The sequence below is a fragment of the Hyla sarda genome, chromosome 7 (assembly GCF_029499605.1).
Source record: "Hyla sarda isolate aHylSar1 chromosome 7, aHylSar1.hap1, whole genome shotgun sequence".
Classification (NCBI taxonomy): Eukaryota; Metazoa; Chordata; class Amphibia; order Anura; family Hylidae; genus Hyla; species Hyla sarda.
Genome location: NC_079195.1, coordinates 214082128 through 214103774, shown reverse-complemented (window position 1 = coordinate 214103774; position 21647 = coordinate 214082128). Strand labels below are relative to the sequence as shown.

General features: G+C 42.5%; 1 long non-coding RNA gene across 1 annotated transcript; it reads left to right on the top strand.

The window, feature by feature from the left end:
* The first annotated feature begins 4233 nt into the window (after positions 1 to 4233).
* Positions 4234 to 21568, top strand: LOC130283304 (uncharacterized). Its single transcript, XR_008846642.1, has 4 exons — positions 4234 to 4543; positions 5078 to 5125; positions 5229 to 5306; positions 21406 to 21568. It is a non-coding gene; the product is annotated as an uncharacterized LOC130283304 (long non-coding RNA).
* The last annotated feature ends 79 nt before the right edge of the window (positions 21569 to 21647 follow it).

The following is a 21647-nucleotide window of genomic DNA, read 5'->3' as shown; positions in this document are numbered from 1 at the left end:
TTACGTATGCTAAACCTATGGTTATTAATTCTAGTTTTCAAATTCAAGGTAGTTTGCCCCACGTAGACCAAATTACATGGGCAAGTCAGAATATAAATTACCCAGGTTGAATCACACGTGAGATAAAATTTAAGAGGGTATTCCACCCTGGTCTCTGGATGTTTAAAGCTAGATCCCTTTATCATGAATTTACAATCCACACATGTTAAACATGGAAAAGAACCAAAATTTCGTATACTGAGTACAGTCTGTCTAAGGGTTTGGGGTGGGTCAATAGTAGATCTTACCAGTTTGTCCCTCAAATTTCTTGATCTTTTATAAGACATCAAGGGAAATGTGGAAAACTCCTCAATTCCCTTGAAACTTTTATTTATTAATAACACCCGCAATTTTGCCACTATGGTTATTATACACTGATGTGAAAGGAATTCTTTTTGTTTTTTGTGTCTTACTAACTTTCGTCAAAGTAGATTGTCTGTCAAGAATCTGTAATTTATTTCGCTGTCTATCAACTATATCTTTTGGATACCCTCTCTCCAAAAAATTGGAAGAGATGGTGTCCAAAGTAGAGTCCAGAATTAATTCGTCACTTACGATACGTTTTGCTCTAAGTAACTGACTGTACGGGAGTGATTCAATCATCCGTCTAGGGTGACAGCTCTTGAAATGCAATAGCGTATTTTTGTCTGTTGGTTTAGTGTACAGGGATGTAGAAATCTGTCCATTCTTTTTGCCCACCCAGACATCAAGAAAACTGATGCCCTCTAGGGAGGAAGTCATAGTAAATTCAATGTTGGGGTCAATAGAATTTAGAAATTGGTGGAATCGATTTAGTTCCTCCATAGAACCATTCCACAGGAGGAAGATGTCATCAATATATCGCCACCATGCCAGACAATGTCTGGCATGGTGGGACGGGTAGATGACATCCTCCTCCATTGTGGCGACATACAAATTGGCATACATAGGCGCGACATTCGTCCCCATAGCGGTCCCGACTAATTGTAGATAAAATTTTTCTTCAAACATAAAATAATTATTGGTAAGTATAAGTTCTAATAAATCTAACATGAACTGTCGGGCCGCTATGGGGAATTCAGATGTCGCTAATACTCTAGAAATTGCCATTAAACCTCGTTCATGACTAATCGAGGTGTATAGACTCGTGATATCAAATGACACCAAAATGGTGTCTTCTCGAGTCTGTACATCTTGGATCTTATTTAAAAAATCAGTAGTGTCTTGTATATAGGACTGAGTCCTAAAAACAAAAGGTCTAAGAACCCTGTCGAGAAAAATGGAAGCATTACTGAGGAGTGAATTGCGCCCAGAAACTATAGGGCGGCCTGGTGGATTGACCAGAGATTTGTGTATTTTGGGGAGAACATAAATGACAGGTGTAACCGGATTCTTAACTACAAGAAATTCTCTAAGACTCTCATCAATGATGCCTTCCACAAATGCTTGTTCTACAATAGACGTAAGTTTCCCCAGTATAACTTTTTTAGGATCAAACTCTAATACCCTATAGGTCCGTACATCTAATAATTGTCGATATACCTCTTTCTTGTAATCTGCTAAGTCCATAACCACGACCCCACCCCCTTTGTCAGCGGGTTTAATGGTGAGGCCGTGGTTATGGACGAGCAGATCAATGGCTTCTTTCTCCTTTAAGGAGAGATTGTGCTGCACATTACCAGTTTGTAAAATTTTTTCTTTCAATAACTCCATATCATTCCGTACTAGTGTAATAAATGTCTCCAATGGATGGGAAACAAGTGCTGGGTTAAAAAAACTTTTGTTATATAAATCAAACTTCTTAAGTTGTAGCAAACCACCAGCTACCTGTTCTCCATGCATTGTCTCCCCACTACTTCTTACATCATTAAACCAAATTTTTAATTTAATCCGTCTGAAAAAATCCTGTAAATCACACTCTAGTTCAAACCAATTAACAGGAGATATAGGACAAAACGACAACCCTTTAGCTAATAAAGCCAATTCGCCATCAGAGAGTACATGGGAAGATATATTTACCACAGTCTGAGTATCATTCAGGTCTTTCTCTTGCTGTCCTGGAATAGGGCAGGTGTTAATTTCCCTTGTTTCTGTCTTCTGGTTCTTCCTTGACCGATGTCTTTTTCGACCACCTCTTCTGGTGGGTTTCTTGTAAGGTTCACAGATGGACCCTCTCCTAAAAAATCTTTGGAAGGAGCAGGATTATTTGTAACATTCCTAGAAAAAGATTTATTAGATTTACCCCGACGGGGAGAAAAAAACTGACTGTCCGTATTATTGGACCACTGTTGATTCCATGTATAGACTCTGCCTTTAGTATAGTCCATCTGATCACGATACCATTTCCTTTTCTTTACATCCATTACTTCACTTTTAAATTTATCCATGATTTTCTTATTACCCTCCATATATGTGGAGTATTCCTCTCCCGACAACATTTTAGCCAAACTCTGTTCCAATTCAGTGACTCTTGTTTGTACACCAATTAACTCATTCTGAAGATGATCCAAATTCAAAAGAATAATATCAAAAGCATATCTATCCGAAATTTCCTCAAACCTCTTCTTAAACTCTGCACTTTCTGTGTATACTGTAGGTCGCAGCCGTGACCTCATTCCTCTAGGGATACGTTTGTTCTTATAATATTCTCCCAAAGTGGTAAGATGTAGTTCCATATTAATAAACCGCTTAGACTCATACTCAAAACTTCTTTTAACATCAATGATAGTAGGTGTAGCTAAAAAGGTGGCGTCCCCTTTAAGACCTCCCAAAATCCTGTCAACTTCCTCCTCAGCATATGAAGAGACATGAGAGTTAGTATTTCTATTCAAATTCTCCATAATATCAGTGTGCCAGCAAACAAATCTTCACATAAAGTCCCAAAATAATGCAGCACTACTTATCCAATCCAGCAAACAATGGTGGTGCCAGCGTCCAAAAAAAAGACTTGATCAAGGTCCTCCATAGACAAAAACCAAAAACAGGCGCAGCACTCTCAAAAAAATGGGTGATTTAATATCTCATGTCAGCATTACAACGTTTCAACTCCTCCTGGAGCCATTTTCAAGCATAGTGATATACAAACACCACAGGGCTTTTATGCCCCAAACAATTAATTAGTGCAAAGCAATTCATAAAGTGCCAATCAAATAAATATAATATAAAAATATAAACAGTGCATTATATAATTATATAGCACGTAGTGCATCAGTGTAAATGAAGTGCTATAGTGCATACAGTGCATAAAAATATACAAAAAGTTAAAATACAGCTTGAAAATACATATCAAGATATGATTGCATATAATCATGCAATCATAAACACCTGTGTACATAATGAACATCATAAAATAGTACATACTGCATGGTACGGAGGAAACATCCACCTGCTCCTACAATGGCGCCGCGAGCGTGGGCTCCTAGCTACTGCGTCTGCGCAGACAGACTGTGAATACTTCCGCATACACACTCGCGGTCATGTGACTCACACGCTCACGTGATCCGCTACCACGGCAACGGCCACCGCTATCTGCGAGGCAGTATACAGAGGCAGCCGGAGCACGATCGCAAGCGACAATCCAGACCGCGAGATGTGCATGTATAGAAATGAAGAAAACAAGAACACAGGTATCAGCAAAGAAGAAGGCACAAACAGGACCGTGGATTCAGATGCCAAAACAAGGGGGTTACACAGCGCATAACAGAATAGAAGAAGATTAAGAGCAAAAAGCATGAAAGAACAATTAATAAAAAGAAAAAATGATAATGAGGTTTTTGTGAAGGCCATAGCTTTGGTGACAATCAGAACCAAATTTAAGATCTGTTTATCTTGACCTGAGCAGATAGCAGATATATATATATATTTATTTTTTATTAATATATTTAGATAAACATAAATTGCGTGGATTATCATTCAGAAGAGATCAGAAGTGGGATTCTTCACATCTGGAAAACATATGACTATTAATGAGTGTTACAATTAAGTATCTGAAAAGCTACTAATTAGGTTGTGATGTGAGTGTTGTGAATGAACGAGTAATCAGATAGTATGTGGAAGATGCAGGTTAATCTAGCATATGCAGCTTCCCACATTTCTGTAATGAGACAGCAGGATTTACTGGTGAAAACAGCAGGACAGGAGTGTTGTACAAGCTGAAATCTAGTTAGTTTACAAATTGCAAATTACTTAATTCTGTCAGTAGTCAATCATCCGGCAGTCACGTCAATTACTAGCAATGAGCAAGTCAGGATGGGATAGGGGGCAACGAGCTGATTGCAGGGGGGTCCCAGGAGTCTCCCGATATGATAGAGCTGTGGGCTGCACATGCGCACAGCTGCTACATTCATTCTCTATGCTCCCATAGCAACTGCCCGCATGCACTACCCGAGGCTCCATTCTAACCAGGAGCAGGAACGTGAACACATAGACTAGAAAGGGAACTTGAGCCCCTGCCCTTTTGATGCCTCCTCCTCAGGTGCCCTTTTTTTTCCAGGACAGCACTTCTGCTGATGGCAGTAATGTCAAGGTAAATGAGCTGCCCATTTTTTCAGTTGGGTCTCTGCCCCCCAAAATGCCTATGCACGTTCCTGAAAGGGAGACTGCGGTCCCCATTATCGAGATCCCCTTTCTTGTTATAGGGTAACATTGCAAAATGGAAGAACCTCTCAATTTTTTTTCCTTTCCGTCCTTTTTCCCATAAAACCAAAAGAATGTCCTCCATACCTATGGCCAAGGAAGAGATGAGGCCCCGGTGCAAGTGGGTCCTACATCCCCAAAAATGTGCCAATTTATGATTATGTATAATTTTCTAGATGGGCCTCTAGAAAATTATACATAATCATAAATTGGCAAATTTTTTGGGGATCTGATTTATTGTCTAATGTCTATTGTCTGAAACACTCAGAACCTCGTGCAGATATTTTAAACCAAACCTAGTGTAGAATGTGACCCCGTCCCACCTTCTGAGTAAGCTGTCATTGAGTGAATTGTTTTTTTCTGAACCAATTTCAATCTGAATTTCCCCCAATAGCTCTGAATAATTTTAATCTGTATTTTTCAGTCTTAGAATCAGGCAAAAACAGCAGCCACTGCTCTAGTACACCAAGAGGTAAAGCATTTGCTTTATTCATCATGATGTATGGCCTAGTTGAATGTGTGATGCTTTGAATTAAGCATTGGTGCTAAAGAGCAGGGGATCTTGTTTTTCACAGAGAAAAGAGTCCCTGATCTTGTTCAGTAAGCCGCAATGCACCTGACCTAGAGAATGTGTCCAGACAGAGCCCAAGGAGGTAAGCAGTACATTTACACTCCATACACATTCACAATAAATGTTACCTGAGTGGCAAGACATGCCTCACTGTCCATGAGGAACTTCTGCCTTCTGACAGGTGTCCCTGCTACTGCTCAAATCTGAATCAGCATTGAATCCAAATAGAAAACAGTAGTCGATTTAAGGAACACCCCCCATTAATTCTGGGAGGTTTGCTAATTTCTATCAAGGACCCTTAAAATGTCAGCATAAAGTGATAATCTTGTTAAATATTGGCAACATGCTTTGCAACATCGACAACGTTATGCAGTTATTGGCTAATCACATGTGGGTATGGACATACCTTTTCTCATATCTCGACCTCCTATTCCGTCCTCATATGCCGTCCTCATATCTCAACCTCCTATCCCAACCTCCTATCCCGTCCTCCTTTCCCGTCCTCCTATCCCGCCCTCATATTCCGTCCTCATATCTCAACCTCATATCCCGTCCTCATATTTTAACCTCATATCTCATCCTCATATCCCGTCCTCATATCTCGTCCTCATATCCCGTCATCATATCCCGACCTTTCCCCCGATCTCCTATCTCATCCTCCTATCTCGACCTCATATCCTGTCCTCATATCTCGTCCTCATATCCTGACCTCATATCTCGACCTCCTATCCTGACCTCCTATCCCGTCCTCCTATCTTGACCTCATATCCCGTCCTCATATCCCAACCTCATATCCCATCCTCATATCTTGACCTCCTATCCTGACCTCCTATCCTGACCTCCTCTCTTTGTGAGATGGGGTGTGGCTTGCAAGCTGGATTGACACATTCACCAGGAGATGCAGAGCGGAGCTTGTGGAGTAAGGTACTGGAAGTCCCATATACTCACCTGGGACTTGAAACAAAAACCTTTTATGTAAGTGTGTAGGTAAGGGTTAATTTAACTATCATATCTTTTTATTTGACATATAAGTAATATGTGTACCAGGTATTATTGAAATATCTCCAGCCGTACGGAAGTTATGTGGGAACATACATTTCCCATTGATTTGCATGGGACTTTAAACAAAAACCCCGACCCTGACAAATGGGGGTAGTTGAGGGTTAAATTAACTATCCTATATTTTAAGTGGACATATAAGTAACATGTGACCAAGTATTATCGAAATATCTCCAGCCATTTGGAAGTTATGCAGTAACATATATTTCCCATAGATTTGTATGGGACATTAAACAAAAACCCCGACCCTGGCAAATGGGGGTGAGTAAGGGTTAAATTACCTATCCTATGTTTGTTGTTGACATATAAGTAACGTGTGTGCCAAGTTTCATGTTAATATGCGTTTGGACGTGATGCTGGAACATACACACATACATACATACATACACACATACATACACACATACACACATACATACACACATACACTCACACACACACACACACACACACACACACACATACACACACACACATACACACATACACTCATTGGGGGAGATTTATCAAAAACCTGCCCAGAGGAAAAGTTGCCCAGTTGCCCATAGCAACCAATCAGATCGCTTCTTTCATTTTTAACAAGGCCTCTGCAAAATGAAAGAAGCGATCTGATGGGTTGCTATGGGCAACTGGGCAACTTTTCCTTTGCACAAGTTTTGATAAATCTCCCCCATTGAGTTATATATATATATATATATATATATATATATATATATATATATAATATGTATGTATCCAACAATGGTGCAGCACTCCAAATCCAAAAGATAGGTGAATTTATGTACTGTATGTCACATCAAACACGTAATGTTTCTGCTTCTATGGTGCCATTTACAAGCTTGAAACATTACTTGTTTGATGTGACATACAGTACATAAATTCACCTATCTTTTGGATTTGGAGTGCTGCACCATTGTTGGATATCTAATCAGAGTTCAGGACGCTGGCACCATCTATATACAGGCTGAGTAGTGCTGCAAATATTTTTGGGATATACAGTACCGTATCTTTCGCCATATAAGACGCACTTTTTCTTCCCCCAAACTGGGGTGGGGGGAAGTTGGTGCGTCTTATACGGCGAATACACCCCTATCGCGGTGGTCCCTGCGGCCATCAACGGCCGGGACCCGTGGCTAAAACAGGATATCACCGATCACGGTGATGCCCTGTATTAACCCTTCAGACGCTGCGATCAAAGCTGACCACTGCATCTGAAGCGAAAGTCGGGCTGTTCGGGACCACCGCGGTGAAATTGTGGCGTCCTGAACAGCTTACAGGACACCGGGAGGGACCTTACCTGCCTCCTCGGTGTCTGCTCCGTGCCGGGATCCCCTGCATGCCGGCGCTCTCCTTCTACGTCATCACGTCGTCGCACACGCCGTCCCGTCATCCAATAGGAGCGGCGTGCGTAGCGACGTGATGAAGGCGACGGAGAGCGTGGATCCCGGGGAAGAAGACGTCCGGAGCGTCGGGGACACCCCGGGAACGCGGCGACAGCGATGGAGCGACATCCAGGGCAGCGGGGACGGGTCCGGAGCAGCGGGGATACGTGAGTACTACCTCCTATACCAGAGTACTACCTCCTGTTGGGTGCAGAATCTTATTTTTCTAGATTAGGCACCTTTAAAATTGGGTGCGTCTTATATGCCGGTGCGTCCTATAGGGCGGAAAATTGGATTTTGTCCGGTAACTGTTTTTAAATAGTTTTTCTAAAAAATGTACAGCCATGAGAACTACGTTAGTGTCACACCTTATACATATAGGCATCTGTTGAACAACACAGACAGAGTCATGTTGTGTCACATTATATATTTGGATAATATTATGCAGCACTTTTGTATAATTCCAAGAAATTCCATGTCTCTGGTTGATAACCATCTATAGGCTAATATGGTAACACTAAAGAGTCTGTATGTGAGCCTGGTCTTAATTATTTACCTACATACAGATAATGAGATCAGTGTGTTACCTTCACAGGTCTGTGACATTCATACATGTGACAAAGCACTGACAGGTGTTGAGAATAATCCCATAATCCTTTGTAGATCCCCATATGGTATGGTGCACAGGTCATGTTTCTGGAATATGTATTGTATTATCTTTGTGCTGTTAGAAAGAGAAGCTTTTGTGAGAACATCTCAATTTCTAAGACCCCTCTGTTGACTGGCAAATTGTTTAATATGTTCTAGTGAGGAATAATGCTATGCACTAATCTTATACTATCTTGTTACTTATTCATTGGGTACATATTTTTGTTTCCTCAAAGTGCCATACAATCCTATTGAACAAATTGGAAAACAACTTTCGTTTACCAGAAAGTTGTTTTCTAATTTGTTCAGTGGGATTGTATGGCACTTTGAGGAAACAAAAATTTGAGAACAAACACGATAGTATAAGTTTAGTGCATACCGTTATTCCTCTAGAACATATTAAACAATTTCCCAGTCAACAGAGGGGTCTTAGAAGTTGAAATGTTCTCACAAAAGCTTTTCTGTGTCCACCCCGGAGTAAGCAGAATTATCAGGAGATGCTGGGAGTTGTCCGTCCAGTAAGGTACCCATCACTGCTACTATCTGATCACTTGCTTGTCTCTCTCCCTTTACCTCTCTCCTTTTCTTTCTCTTTTTCTTCCTTTTTTCTTTCTTACCTTTCCGTGACTCACCTTTCCACATGCTTTCCCCTTCCTCCTCTCCGACCCCCCCCCTTCCCAGCCCTCCCTCCCCTTCCCCCCCCCCTCCACCCCGCCCATCCTCCCCCTCCTCCCCCCAGTCGTATACGCTCAGGTTAGCAAACGTTAACATTTATTGTTTCGTTGTATATGTTCAGAAATTCTCTACGCCCCTCCTATACGTAAGCCATTAGGGAGGTCTTAGTTGACCCACCTTCACAGCCTCATTGGTGGTAGATAGAGAATGAAGAGTCTAAGGCAGAATAGTTGTATTGTGTACTGTACACTTGTAGCCGACCTGAACTGTTGCCTTATTGTGCCTAATAGTACTCCTTTGACTGTTTTTGTCACTATACGACTCTGCTGATTTGATTTGACTTGTGTTCTTGCTGTTGTTTTTCTATGCATAAAACAATAAAAATTTTGATATTAAAAAAAAAGCTTCTCTGTAGAATAGACTAACCAAAATGGTACATAAAAGTGTGAAAGGGAGTATACATCTTTATTGTAGTAGACAGAGATACAACTTCAAACTTCAACTTCTGGTGAAGGCTCAAAGTGTTTCAATAGTAGAGAGGATAACCAAAAGTATTCGGAACCCCCAAGAATGTAGCCCTAAATAGATATAAACTCAACTTGGGGGGATACAACCCCCCAAAAAAACACAATCAAGTAAAGTAAAGTGAAGGTTCCCCAGTAACTAACAGTAAAGAGCCAGAAACAAAGATCCAACAAAACAAAAAAAGTGGATAGAAGTATATTACCAAGTGGACCAGGTGGGGATGTACACCAGTCCTCCGTCACCCAACGTTTCACCACTGAAGGCTTCTTCCGGAAGAAGAAGTTGCTCCGAATATTTTTGGTTAGCTTCTCTACTATTGAAACACTATGAGCCTACACCAGACCCCTACCGTCTACATATTTATCATATGTCTTAAATGATTTTAGATGTCTGTTTGTTGTGCATTTGTGTACTAATAAAATGGGATATTTTTGAGCTATTGGATCTACATACGCTTCTTTCTTTTTGATGTATGAGCTTGTTAACGTAGGATCACGTGTATATTCTCTGAGGGGACTTTAGTGTATTATCTTGATTGTAGAGCTACATAATTAAGAACCACCAGTTTGAACATAAAGGGGTCATGTACTATGTGCTGCATTCACTGAGTGGCACATGCCAATCCAAACAGCTCCAAGACTGCCCTTGCGCCCACCACAAAAATATACGTCAGCCATGAGTTGGTGTATTTTTATGTGACTCTAAGTGGTGCAAGTTGACCCTAAAGTTGCATGAGAGGAGGCTGAGCCCCCTTCCATGCTCCTTTATTACTTCTTCATGCCCCCAGTGCACAGGCAGCGTACATGCACAAAATGTTGCAAATTGTTGTGTAAAAATGTCAATACTTGAGCAATATAATAATTAAGATTTTTAAATAGAAGTAATTTACAAATTGTTTTAACTTTTTGGCACCCAAAAAAATTATTTTCCACCGGAGTACCCCTTTAAAGACCTCAGATTGACCATTATACTGTTGAGTACCTAAAGTGATGCCCCCAGAATTCAGGCACTCTATTTTCAAAAACTTTGTGTGAATTTTCTCTTCTATCCAATTCTTAGTCAACTGCCTGAATAAAAGGAAGAAAGTGATGGGAAATTTTTCAATGCACTACAACTAACTGGTGGATGTCAACCAGACAGCTCAAGTCCTGCAGAAATGCATGGAAATGGTGTTGCTGTACCTTTTCCACACAGTAACACTGTTCCCATTAGCAGGAGTCCTCCTGGACCAGCTTTTGAGTGGAAATCTTGGGTGAGTCCCATACTTTTTTCCTGATGCCAACAGTGACTTGGTTGAGAAGTCTAAATAGCTAAATTGCTCCTGATGACGTAAACATGAGTTCTGCAGGATAATCAGAGGAGGTATTGGAGATAAACATAACCTAAACGAAAGCAAGATCTAAACGTTTTGGAAAATATCTGCTAGCAAGGTGACCCCATGAAATCATATTAGATAGAGCCCATAGGGTATCATGTGGAAGCCAGAATCAACACCAAGAGGCATGCTTGCAAGAATTCAATTTATTTTCACATCAAAGGAGTTCCTTGTAGGCATTGCAAGGAAAAAGAGAGAATTCCACTACTTATAAAAATATCAATATCTACATAGGTCTATTGGTGGCAACATAACATCTCCACTTGCAATTAGCCTATATCACAGCTACCTTGAAGGATCACAAACTGCAGGACCATTCTATAAGGGTATTGATAAACAGCAAGAAATTACTACATACTATTACTTCTCTCAAAGAAGAGAAAAGCTGCTATATAAATGGATTATCTCAATTTCCAACATCCTTTAGGCTATGAAAAATCCCCCATAGCCTATAGAGCCAGAATGACACACACAGTGGTGTACATAAGAGAGAGGGGGTCCCATGGCAAAAGATGAAACAGACTCCGATTATGGTGATTTTGCCTATTGACTATTGGTCAATAACCAAAGCCCCCCCTCCCCCCCCACCGCTACATTAATTTGCTGACAATGCATTTCCCCAGAGAGAGAAGAAGGAATGGAAATGTACAAACACATGTATAATCAGGGTCAAACAAGCCAAGTTGGGAACCGAGAGGGTGGTGCAGTACAAAATCAGAAAGCAATAGAGTAGTCAGAAAAACAGGCCAAGAAACTACACAGATACTCAGGAATTGCAAACCAGAGCCAGACACAAGGGAAAGATCTTTTATTGCAGGCAAGAACATGGAGTCTGAGAGCAGTATAAGGCTGGACATGATTGGACAGTCGTCAAAGCCTCCTGATTGGTCTGGGCGTTGTCACTGCGACGCGTGATGCAGACACTGCAGGGGAGGGGCTGGAGCTGCTAGCAAGAGACACCTGCTCAACATTCATTGTCAATGGGGGCACCAGGGACAGCCAAGTGCTGCATCTGGCTATCTCTGGCCCTCCCTTAGACAATGTATTGAATGGTCTCAGGCATGTACAACTTGTAGAGCCCCCAGTTGGAACCAACTAATTTGCCAAATGTTAGAACAGTATTTACTAGCCGAGGGGCTGTCTGGGCATGCTAGGAGTTGTAGTTTTGCAAAAGCTACGGGCCCCCTAGTTGAGAAACACTTTGTTAGCAGCCGCATGGTTTTCAACTATGGTACCTACACCCATGGGCAACCTACACCCATGGTAACGTACGAACAGGGAACTAAAAACTAAAAGATTGTACATCGGATCAAGAAGGTGCTGAAACAGATCTTCCAGGACTCTCAGTAACTAACGTCAATGACTGTCACACTATGTTGTAACAACACACATATGTAACATGTTATCTCATTATCACTTATTAATGGCAGAAAGTGAGTGGAATGTACTAATATTGTTGAATTCTTAGTGGCTTGGTGACAATGGCCCAGGCTGTGTGATAAATAGAGTGCATTTGTAGACTGTTCGGTCTAAGACTGTCAGATTAGGTGGAAAAGTGTCAAAACACATAGGGGGAGATTTATCAAAACCTGTCCAGAGGAAAAGTTGCTGAGTTGCCCATAGCAACCAATCAGATCACTTTTTTCATTTTTGAAAAGGCTTCTTAAAAAATGAAAGAAGCTCTGTGATTGGTTGCTATGGGCAACTCAGCTACTTTTCCAGGTTTTGATAAATCTCCCCCATAAAGTTTCTAAATACATAATTAAAATGGTGCAAGTCCTTAAAAGGGGTACTCCACCTCTAGACATCTTATCTAATCTTATCTAAAGGCCGAATCCCCCACCCCCGCATTCTGAACATGTATGTTCTGAACGACGGCTTGGGGTGCCCGTGTTCGTGACATCACACCACGCCCCGTCCATTTATGTCTATGGGTTTGAGCGAGTACATGGAGTGGGTGTGGCGTGATGTCCTTTGGATAGGGGATAAGATGTCTAGGGGAGGCGTACCCCTTTAAGACAGTTTTGACAAAAATTGCATCATCACTTTGGCTCATTTTCAGTAATATATTTGCATAATTGTTATCACACAGGAACTAGTGATCCTGATAACCAATATATATATATATATATATATATATAAAACTCAATGTGTGTGTGTGTGTGTGTGTGTGTATGTGTGTGTGTGTGTATGTGTGTGTGTGTGTATGTTCCAGCATCACGTCCAAATGGCTAAAGATATTAAGATGAAACTTGGCCACATGTTACTTATATGTCGACAACAAACATAGGATAGGTGATTTAACCCTTACCCATCCCCATTTGCCAGGGGCGGGGTTTTTGTTTAAAGTCCCATACAAGTCTATGGGAAATATATGTTACTGCATAACTTCCAACAGCTGGAAATATTTCCATAATACTTGGTCACATGTTACTTATATGTCCACTTAAAATATAGGATAGCTAATCTAACCCTTAACTACCCCCATTTGTGAGGGTCGGGGTTTTTGTTTAAAGTCCCATGAAAATCAATGGGAAATGTATGTTCCCACATAACTTCCGTACGGCTGGAGATATTTCAATACCTGGTACACATATTACGGGTCGGGATATGAGGACGGGATAGGAGGTCGAGATAAGAGGATGGGATAGGAGGTTGAGATAGGAGGTCGGGATAGGAGGACGGGATAGAAGGATGGGATAGGAGGACGGGATAGGAGGTCAAGATAGGAGGTCGACATATGAGGATGGGATAGGAAGACGGGATAGGAGGACAGGATAGGAGGACGGGATAGGAGGCCGGGATAGGAGGTCGGGATAGGAGGACGGGATATGGGGTTGGGATATGATAACAATATATGAGGACGGGATATGAATTCAAAAGCTTCCTCAGTTGATTTTCCTCTACAACAAGGATTAGGAAGGAAAAACAGAGCAACGCCGGGTAATCTATATAGTACAAGCACCATAGGTTTTATGCCAACCTAATACATATTCATAACTGTTTTCTAGTGCAGATATATGACAAATTCCAGATGAATTATGCCACCGCTAAACGTTGGGTTATGATACCTTTTCTATAGATAGCTCATGCTATCCTAATACAGCAATTTTACCAATTATATACTTATTACATTTTTACACCACTGAACATGAGGGATCTTAATAGCTTCCGCAAATAATCTTTCATGTGGAAAGAAGCACTACTCTAGGGAAGGGAGTTTAGTTATGCCTTATGTGCTCAAGAGACTAACAGTATGCACAGAGGCACCCACAGACTCAAACAATCGCAATACAATCTCAAAGAGTCTTTCTGCTAGCTATTAAAAGGTCACTATAGTGTGGTGTGATGAGGGCAGATGTTGTTACTCTGGGGCAGATGGCATTAACCCCTTGTATTTGTGACACCAGGGCGTGGTTTATCTTCGATACCACCCGAAGGTATACCGCTAGATATAGAGCTAGGCACGGGGACAATAATGACTCTGATGCCAAGTTACGGATAACGGTAGCTTTACTGAGGCTAGACAGATGGTAAAGTCTATACAGTTCAGCCAGGGCCCACGGAGGTGACCAGTGACTCAGATACCTTAAGGGCTTGCTGGGATTTATAGAAGGACTGGACATTTTATTGCAGGCCACGCTGACTTGACAGTTGCTGACCGGGACTGACTTTACTGACAAAGCTATGACTGTAGATTACTTGCAATTGACTGTGGCTGCAGACGTGACTTGAGGCCTCCAATGACTCTATACACACACACTAGGACTCAACTTCTCTGCACTGGACCTCAGCAACAAGAGATCTAAGCTCCAAGAGAGGGAGCTAGCTCCACCCAGGACTTATATGGGGGAGACTAGCAGGGAGCCCATAGGTCACCCTTGGGATCACCTGGTCACTGGTACCTCCTGGGTAACAATCACATGGTACATTTCTTAAAGGAACAACACATTATATATTTTAATACATAGCAAAACATATATACAGGGGGGAAACAAGTACAAGGGGCCCAGGGGACATTGAACGGAGGCTATTGGACAGGGCAGCAGGGGTACAGGGAAACACCTCCCATACTGGGCCACCACAAACTTCCCCTCTTAAATACAGTCATACTCGACACCCAGTCCTGGAGGGCGGATGATCGAAGTGGCCACTGGTGGCCTAGTGACAGTTCCTGCGGCATTAAGCAAAATGTCCTTCACAGGTCTGGTTATGAAAAACAAAACAGGGGCGAGTCCATGTAGCACTTGTAAATGTCCATACAGGCTCCTATATTTTAGGGCAATAAACATGTGGGGGTAACAGACCTTGTAATTGCTTTAGCAACACATTTAAAACACCAATACACATAAGTTGCGGATTGAGCTGCCGGTGGCTATCTTCCCAATGCCTTGGCTGCTGAGGCCCTTCGGTTCTCAACACTTCTCCCCAGAACTCAACATACATTGTTATTCTATACAACAGTGTTACCTATACATATTGTACGCTGTCTCTATACGTGCTTTTACCTATACCTCAGGGGAACCCTCTGGCCACATTAGACATAGATGTGCATACATTGAAGACTTGTGGACTGGGAATACGAATGATGTTACAGTCCTAACTTAGATATTTACATGTACAGTATGTGGATTATTTTGATGATGTATGGACTAACTATGTGTGGTACATAACTTTACACATTATATTGGGAGCTAATCTTTGTTCCTTGCAGGAATTTTGTCATGGTGGTGAGGTAGTGGCTACGCTTTTCCTGACTGGGTCAGGATACCTCCAATATAGACTGCCATGAATAAAAGACACTGTACACGTAAACACTTCCATACAAAACATATCATACACAGTTTATTACAGCATACCACAACCATTATAGTACATCAACATAAGTATTTACTTGTGCAAAGGTAATGAGCAAAAATTATATTACTCTGACGGTATATACACATTTTCATTGTACTGCTCCACAGTCCTGGTACATTTTAGAGTTTTTAGTAAAGGATCACGGCTAGGAGCCAGACACGTACACTTACGCAAATGGTTACAAATAAACTTCTTGACAAGTTTGTCAGGCACTCCTTTTTAAATGTTGCATTACCTGTAGACAACAAAAGTCCTTCACAAAGAAAGTTAGTGACACATAGCAAAGCAGATTCTTCAACCTGGACACTTGCCATCTCAGCCTTGCCTGTCGGACTGTTTCTGAGGCTGGGACATGTAACGGTGTCCACAGGACTGTGCCTCCTCTAATGGACTCACTCGGGTGTTCCAGTTAACCCGGAACAAAGTAGACTCTGTAATGGTGGGGCTGGTGGTGACCACCATTTGTACTGAAGCGGCTTGCGCCACTGGGGGAACAGCAGTTGGTGCCTGTTGCGCCGACCAAACCTCCTCTGCGGGAGTAGGCCGAGGCACTTCCATTGGTGCCTGCTGGTTAGGCCAAACCTCCTCGACCACAGGAATAGGCCTGAGCACATTCACAGATGACTTTGGTAGGCACTTCGGTGCCATGATAGGCATGTAGTCCTTTTCCTCCTGGACGGTACCTCTGACTTTAGGTGGTAGCAACCCAAAGAGATCATGTCCCAGTCGTCCGATGGGAAGTATGCAAACGAAATCTGGGTTGGATTCTTCAGACAGGTCAGCGCAGCTGGTCTCTCTGATGGTCTCTCTGCACTGCACTGCCCAACGTTTGACCAAGATGGCCCCTCCATGACGACAGTCCATGAGAGTGCCAAACCCCCGCACTCTGTCGAATTTTATGACTGTGTCTCTGCGGCATTCCAGGGGTGGCTCTCCCTCTCGGGGATGTTCCAGCTTCCTAATGTACAGGGCCTCCAATGCTTTTGTATCCTGCTACTGCGCCTGTCGCACCACATATGGCAGCAGCTTCGGCCCATATTTTTCCATTCTCTGTGCTCTCAGCCCCTCTAGAATCTCGACCACCTGAGCTTCCCTTCAGGCCCACTCGGACTGGGCTGGTGGGACTGGGGGATGAGACTTCCCTGTCAGGGGAAGAAGGTGCTCCCTCATATACTGTATTAGTCCAGGCTCATCACCAAACAACCACTTTGGTAAAGGTTGGGACCAAGGACGTGCTTCAGACTTCTGGCCCTGGGGGATTTGCTCTGGGCTAGGGGTAGAGAAAGCTAGGTGCACTCACTTATGACTCCTCGGTGTGAATTTCGGCCCAGGACCACAAAGTCTGGTGTGAGACCGACGATGATGCACGAGAAGATGCCGGTGTTCCCTCTGCCGAGGTTGGTGGCCAGTCTCCATCCTCCTTGGGCAGTGGGACTTGGTAGCAGTCCTCTTTGGCCCCAATGGAGATCTTCTGGAGACAGTCAGCCAACTCTTGAAACAGAAGTGCCATGGCGACTTTTCGGGCCTCTGGCACCATCTTGGGACTCTCTGCATGTGTGCTTGCATGTTCCACCATGTTGCTCCACTTGCTGACTTCCGGCAAACTGAGAGGATCCGGCGGCGCTGCTCTTTTAATGTAGGGCTTCAGGAAAATGGCCGCCGGCTGGAATTGCATCAGTGCTGACTTCCGCTCCCCCGGCAACAAGGGGTGGATCTTTACAGTTCCATTTCAGCATCTATACAGCAACATGGTTTCCACGCCCAGGGGCAGGACACTGACCAACGTGGGACATTTTCACGTGCTTCTTCGGCACATCTTTAACCCTTGCACGTACAGCCAATGCTTGGCAATGTAACATAGCTTCTGATCTTACACATGGTCAACACAGTACTTAAACGTTTCACAATGGCAGATAACAGTCTTTTCTTCACTTCCGCCTCAATTTCACAAGCGCCTCTGGTTAAACAATTTCCACTGACAGAGTACCGTACACTTTCTGGCACAAATTTTATTTGCATCAGCATGCAATTTTTGCAGACAATACTGGAAACAGTTTAGACTAGGGGGGAGGCATAAGGCGCACACCCGTATCCTGTTCATAGGATGCCAAAAGTTGTTGTAACGGGGTGTTATGAGGGCAGATGTTGTTACCCTAGGGGCAGATGGCATTAACCCCTTGTATTTGTAACACCAGGGTGTGGTTTATCCTCGATACCACCCAAAGGTGTATCGCTAGATCCTGGGCTAGGGGCGGAGGCAATAATGACTCCTACACCAAGTTACGGATAACGGTAGCTTTACTGAGGGTAGACAGATGCTCAAGTCTGTACAGTTCAGCCAGGGCCCACGGAGGTGACCAGTGACTCAAAGACCTTAAGGGCTTGCTGGGACTTGTAGTAGGACTGGACAATTTAATGCAGGCCACGTTGACTTGAGAGTGGCTGACAAAGCTATGACTGTAGCTTACTTGCAATTGATTGTGGCTGCAGACTTAACTTGGGGCCTCCAATGACTCTGGACACACTAGGACTCAACTTCACTGCACTGGACCTCAGCAACAAGAGCTCCAAGAGAGTGAGCTAGCTCCACCCACTGCTTATATGGGGGAGACTAGCAGGGAGCCCATAGGTCACTGCTACCTCCTGGGTATCAGTCACATGGTACATTTCTTAAAGCAACAACACAGTATATATTATAATACAAAGCAAAACATATATACAGGGGGGGCACTGAAGAGAGGCTGCCGGACTGGGCAGCAAGGGTATGCGGTAACACCTCCTGCACTGGGTCACCACAATAGGTAACTTATGTAATATATTAAAATGGAAATTAGGGATAGATAGATAGATAGATAGTTATTAGATAGATATATAAATATGAGACAGATATATAGATAGATCAGACTCTCACCCTCTGTTCCTGCTTTTTGGGGAGTCCACCTCTTTAATAGGGTATCCCCAACCACAGTGCTGTCCCTATGCTACTGAAGTACAGGGAAAAGCAAAGTGAAAGTAACAAACAACAAAGTATTAAAGTCAGAGAAAAGGTCAGGACAGTAAAGGTTTAATAAACTACTGGACAGCAATAGGAGCACTAGCAGGAAAAGTACAAACAAATGTATAATCAGGGTTAAAGGGGTACTCGGGTGAAAACCTTTTTTCTTTTAAATCAACTGGTGGCAGAAAGTTAAACATATTAGTAAATTGCTTCTACTAAAAAATCTTAATCCTTCCTGTACTTATAAGCTGCTGAATACTACAGAGGAAATTATTTTCTTTTTGGAATGCTCTCTGATGACATCACCACCACAGTTCTCTCTGCTGACGTTATAATAATAATAATAATAATAACGCTTTATTTATTGTTGTCCTTAGTAGGAATTTGAACCCAAGTCCCCAGCACTGCAAGGCAGCAGTGCTAACCACTGAGCCACCACGCTGCCCTTAGCATACATCTGCTATGCATGGTTGCTAAAATGGACAGAGATGTCAGTAGAGAGCACTGTGGTCATGATGTCATCAGTGTTCCAAAAAGAAAGGAATTTCCTCTGTAGCATTCAGCAGCTAATAAGTATTGGAAGGATTAAGATTTTTTTTATAGAAGTAATTTACAAATATGTTTAACTTTCTGCCACCTGTTGATTTAAAAGAAAAAAAGTTTTCACCGGAGTACCCCTTTAAACATGCCAAGTTGGTAACAGAGAAAGTGGTGCAACAAACCAGAGCCAGAGACAAGGGACAGATTCTTTTTTGCAAGCAAAAACATGGAGTCTGGGAGCAGTATAAATAGACCAGCTGAGGAGGGGCTAGATGTGGTCACACATGACACCGCAGCTGCTGGGGAGGAGCTGGAGCTGCTATCAGAGCTAGCGAGTAGAGATGAGCCAACTTACAGTAAATTCGATTTGTCACAAACTTCTCGGCTCGGCAGTTGATGACTTATCCTGCATAAATTAGTTCAGCCTTCAGGTGCTCCAGTGGGCTGGAAAAGGTGGATACAGTCCTAGGAAAGAGTCTCCTAGGACTGTATCCACCTTTTCCAGCCCACCGGAGCACCTGAAAGCTGAACTCATTTATGAAGGATAAGACATCAACTGCCGAGCCGAGAAGTTCGTGACGAATCGAATTTACGGTAAGTTCGCTCATCTCTACTAGCGAGAGACACACCTGTTACACATTCATTGTCAATGGGGGCTCCAGTTATAGCCATAGCCTTTGACTCTCCGGGCATGTTGGGAGTTGTAGTTTTGCAACAGCTGGAGGCTCCCTGGTTGGGAAACACTGTGTTAGACAATGGCCAGTGCTGTCTCACAGAACATGCCACCCACAAAATACATCATCATCGGGGTCATTGTCTTCTATCATGCGGCGCTGCCCGAAAAAAACGGTGTTCATTGGCAAAGCAGCAGCGCAACCAGCTTCAAGGTGCATTCATCACTAATTTCCATAATTAAACCAATAAGCTTGTGAGTTTTCATTTCCAATCGGTAGGAGTGTGTCGGCTTTTTATTTACTTATTTTTTACTTTTGAGCATTATTATTCCAAGAAAAGAGAATTAGCGTCTGGGAAGCCATTGCATTACCCCTTTGTGAAACATATAAACAATATGAAACACTCATTATCAGCTGATTTCATAGGGTTATTGTGATAATGCAATCAGAGCCCAAATTAATAATTTGCATATTATTCGTTTATACACCTCTCTGGGGATCCAGAACATGTTGGCATTTCCAGCTACTCGCATATTTTATTTAGGGATTTGCATTGCCGGCCGCCATTGTGAATTACTATTAATAAAATTTAGCAATTAAGCGTCACACGTTTGTTTTCACCAGTCGGTCTGTTCCCTGCGTGGTTGTCTCTAAAGGTTGTTGTCAAGTATGCGCACACTTTGTTATTGTTATTATTGCTGTTATGTTATTATTATTGTTGGAATTCTTATTTCTATTGTTATCATTACTGTGATTACTATTATGTTTCTGTTATTATTTATTTTGATATTGTTATTATTATTACTATCAACGTCATTCTTACAGGCGTTGCCCATTAGAACAATCCTTTTCCATGTACCTGTAAGGGCTCATTCACATCACGTTTTGGGAATATGGCAACCAGCGGGAGATCCCGCTGGAAAATTTAAATGCTAGCCTCTACCACACCCAGCTCTTCGTGAATGACCCGGGCTGAGTCAGCTAGTGACGCCGGTCGGTTCATTTTTCAACCATTTCTGGTTTTGCTGCCGGACTGAAAAACATGGTGTGCCGCCATTTCATTCCAGCAACAAAACGGGATACGGTCCAAAAATGAGCCAACCGGAGTCGCTAGCTGACTCCATCCAGCAGTACATACGTGCATCACTGTCCCCTTCTTTTCGCATCATCTTGCAACCACTCCACCTAGAAGCCTATGACATATGCCCCGCCTCTAATCATACTATGGTACTCCGCAGTCCTATGCTTATATATATATATATATATATATATATATATATATATATATATGTGTGTGTGTGTGTGTATATAATTTTTTTCTATATGTCATTATTATGTTCTTTGTTTACTTTAGGAGATGTCTGCATTCATTATATTTTATTTTGAGTCCTATTTGAGTGTTTTAATTAAGATGTTTTATGTCCATATTTTTTTACTGGTTCCAGTTTGGTCACTCGTCCGGATACCCAGAAGCAATTCCAACTTGGTTTTTAATACTGTCTGTAACCGAGAGTGTTCATATGCCTGAAGAAGAGCCCGGTCAGGGTTGAAACGCTTGTTACTGTTGCGTTGCATGTTTTATTGGAATAAAATACTTTACATAATCTGGGAAGTCTGCGCCCGATTGATGTCCCATTTTTCCGGAGGTACTCCTTGCCTACCTTCCTGTGCTAATATTACCGGTCTT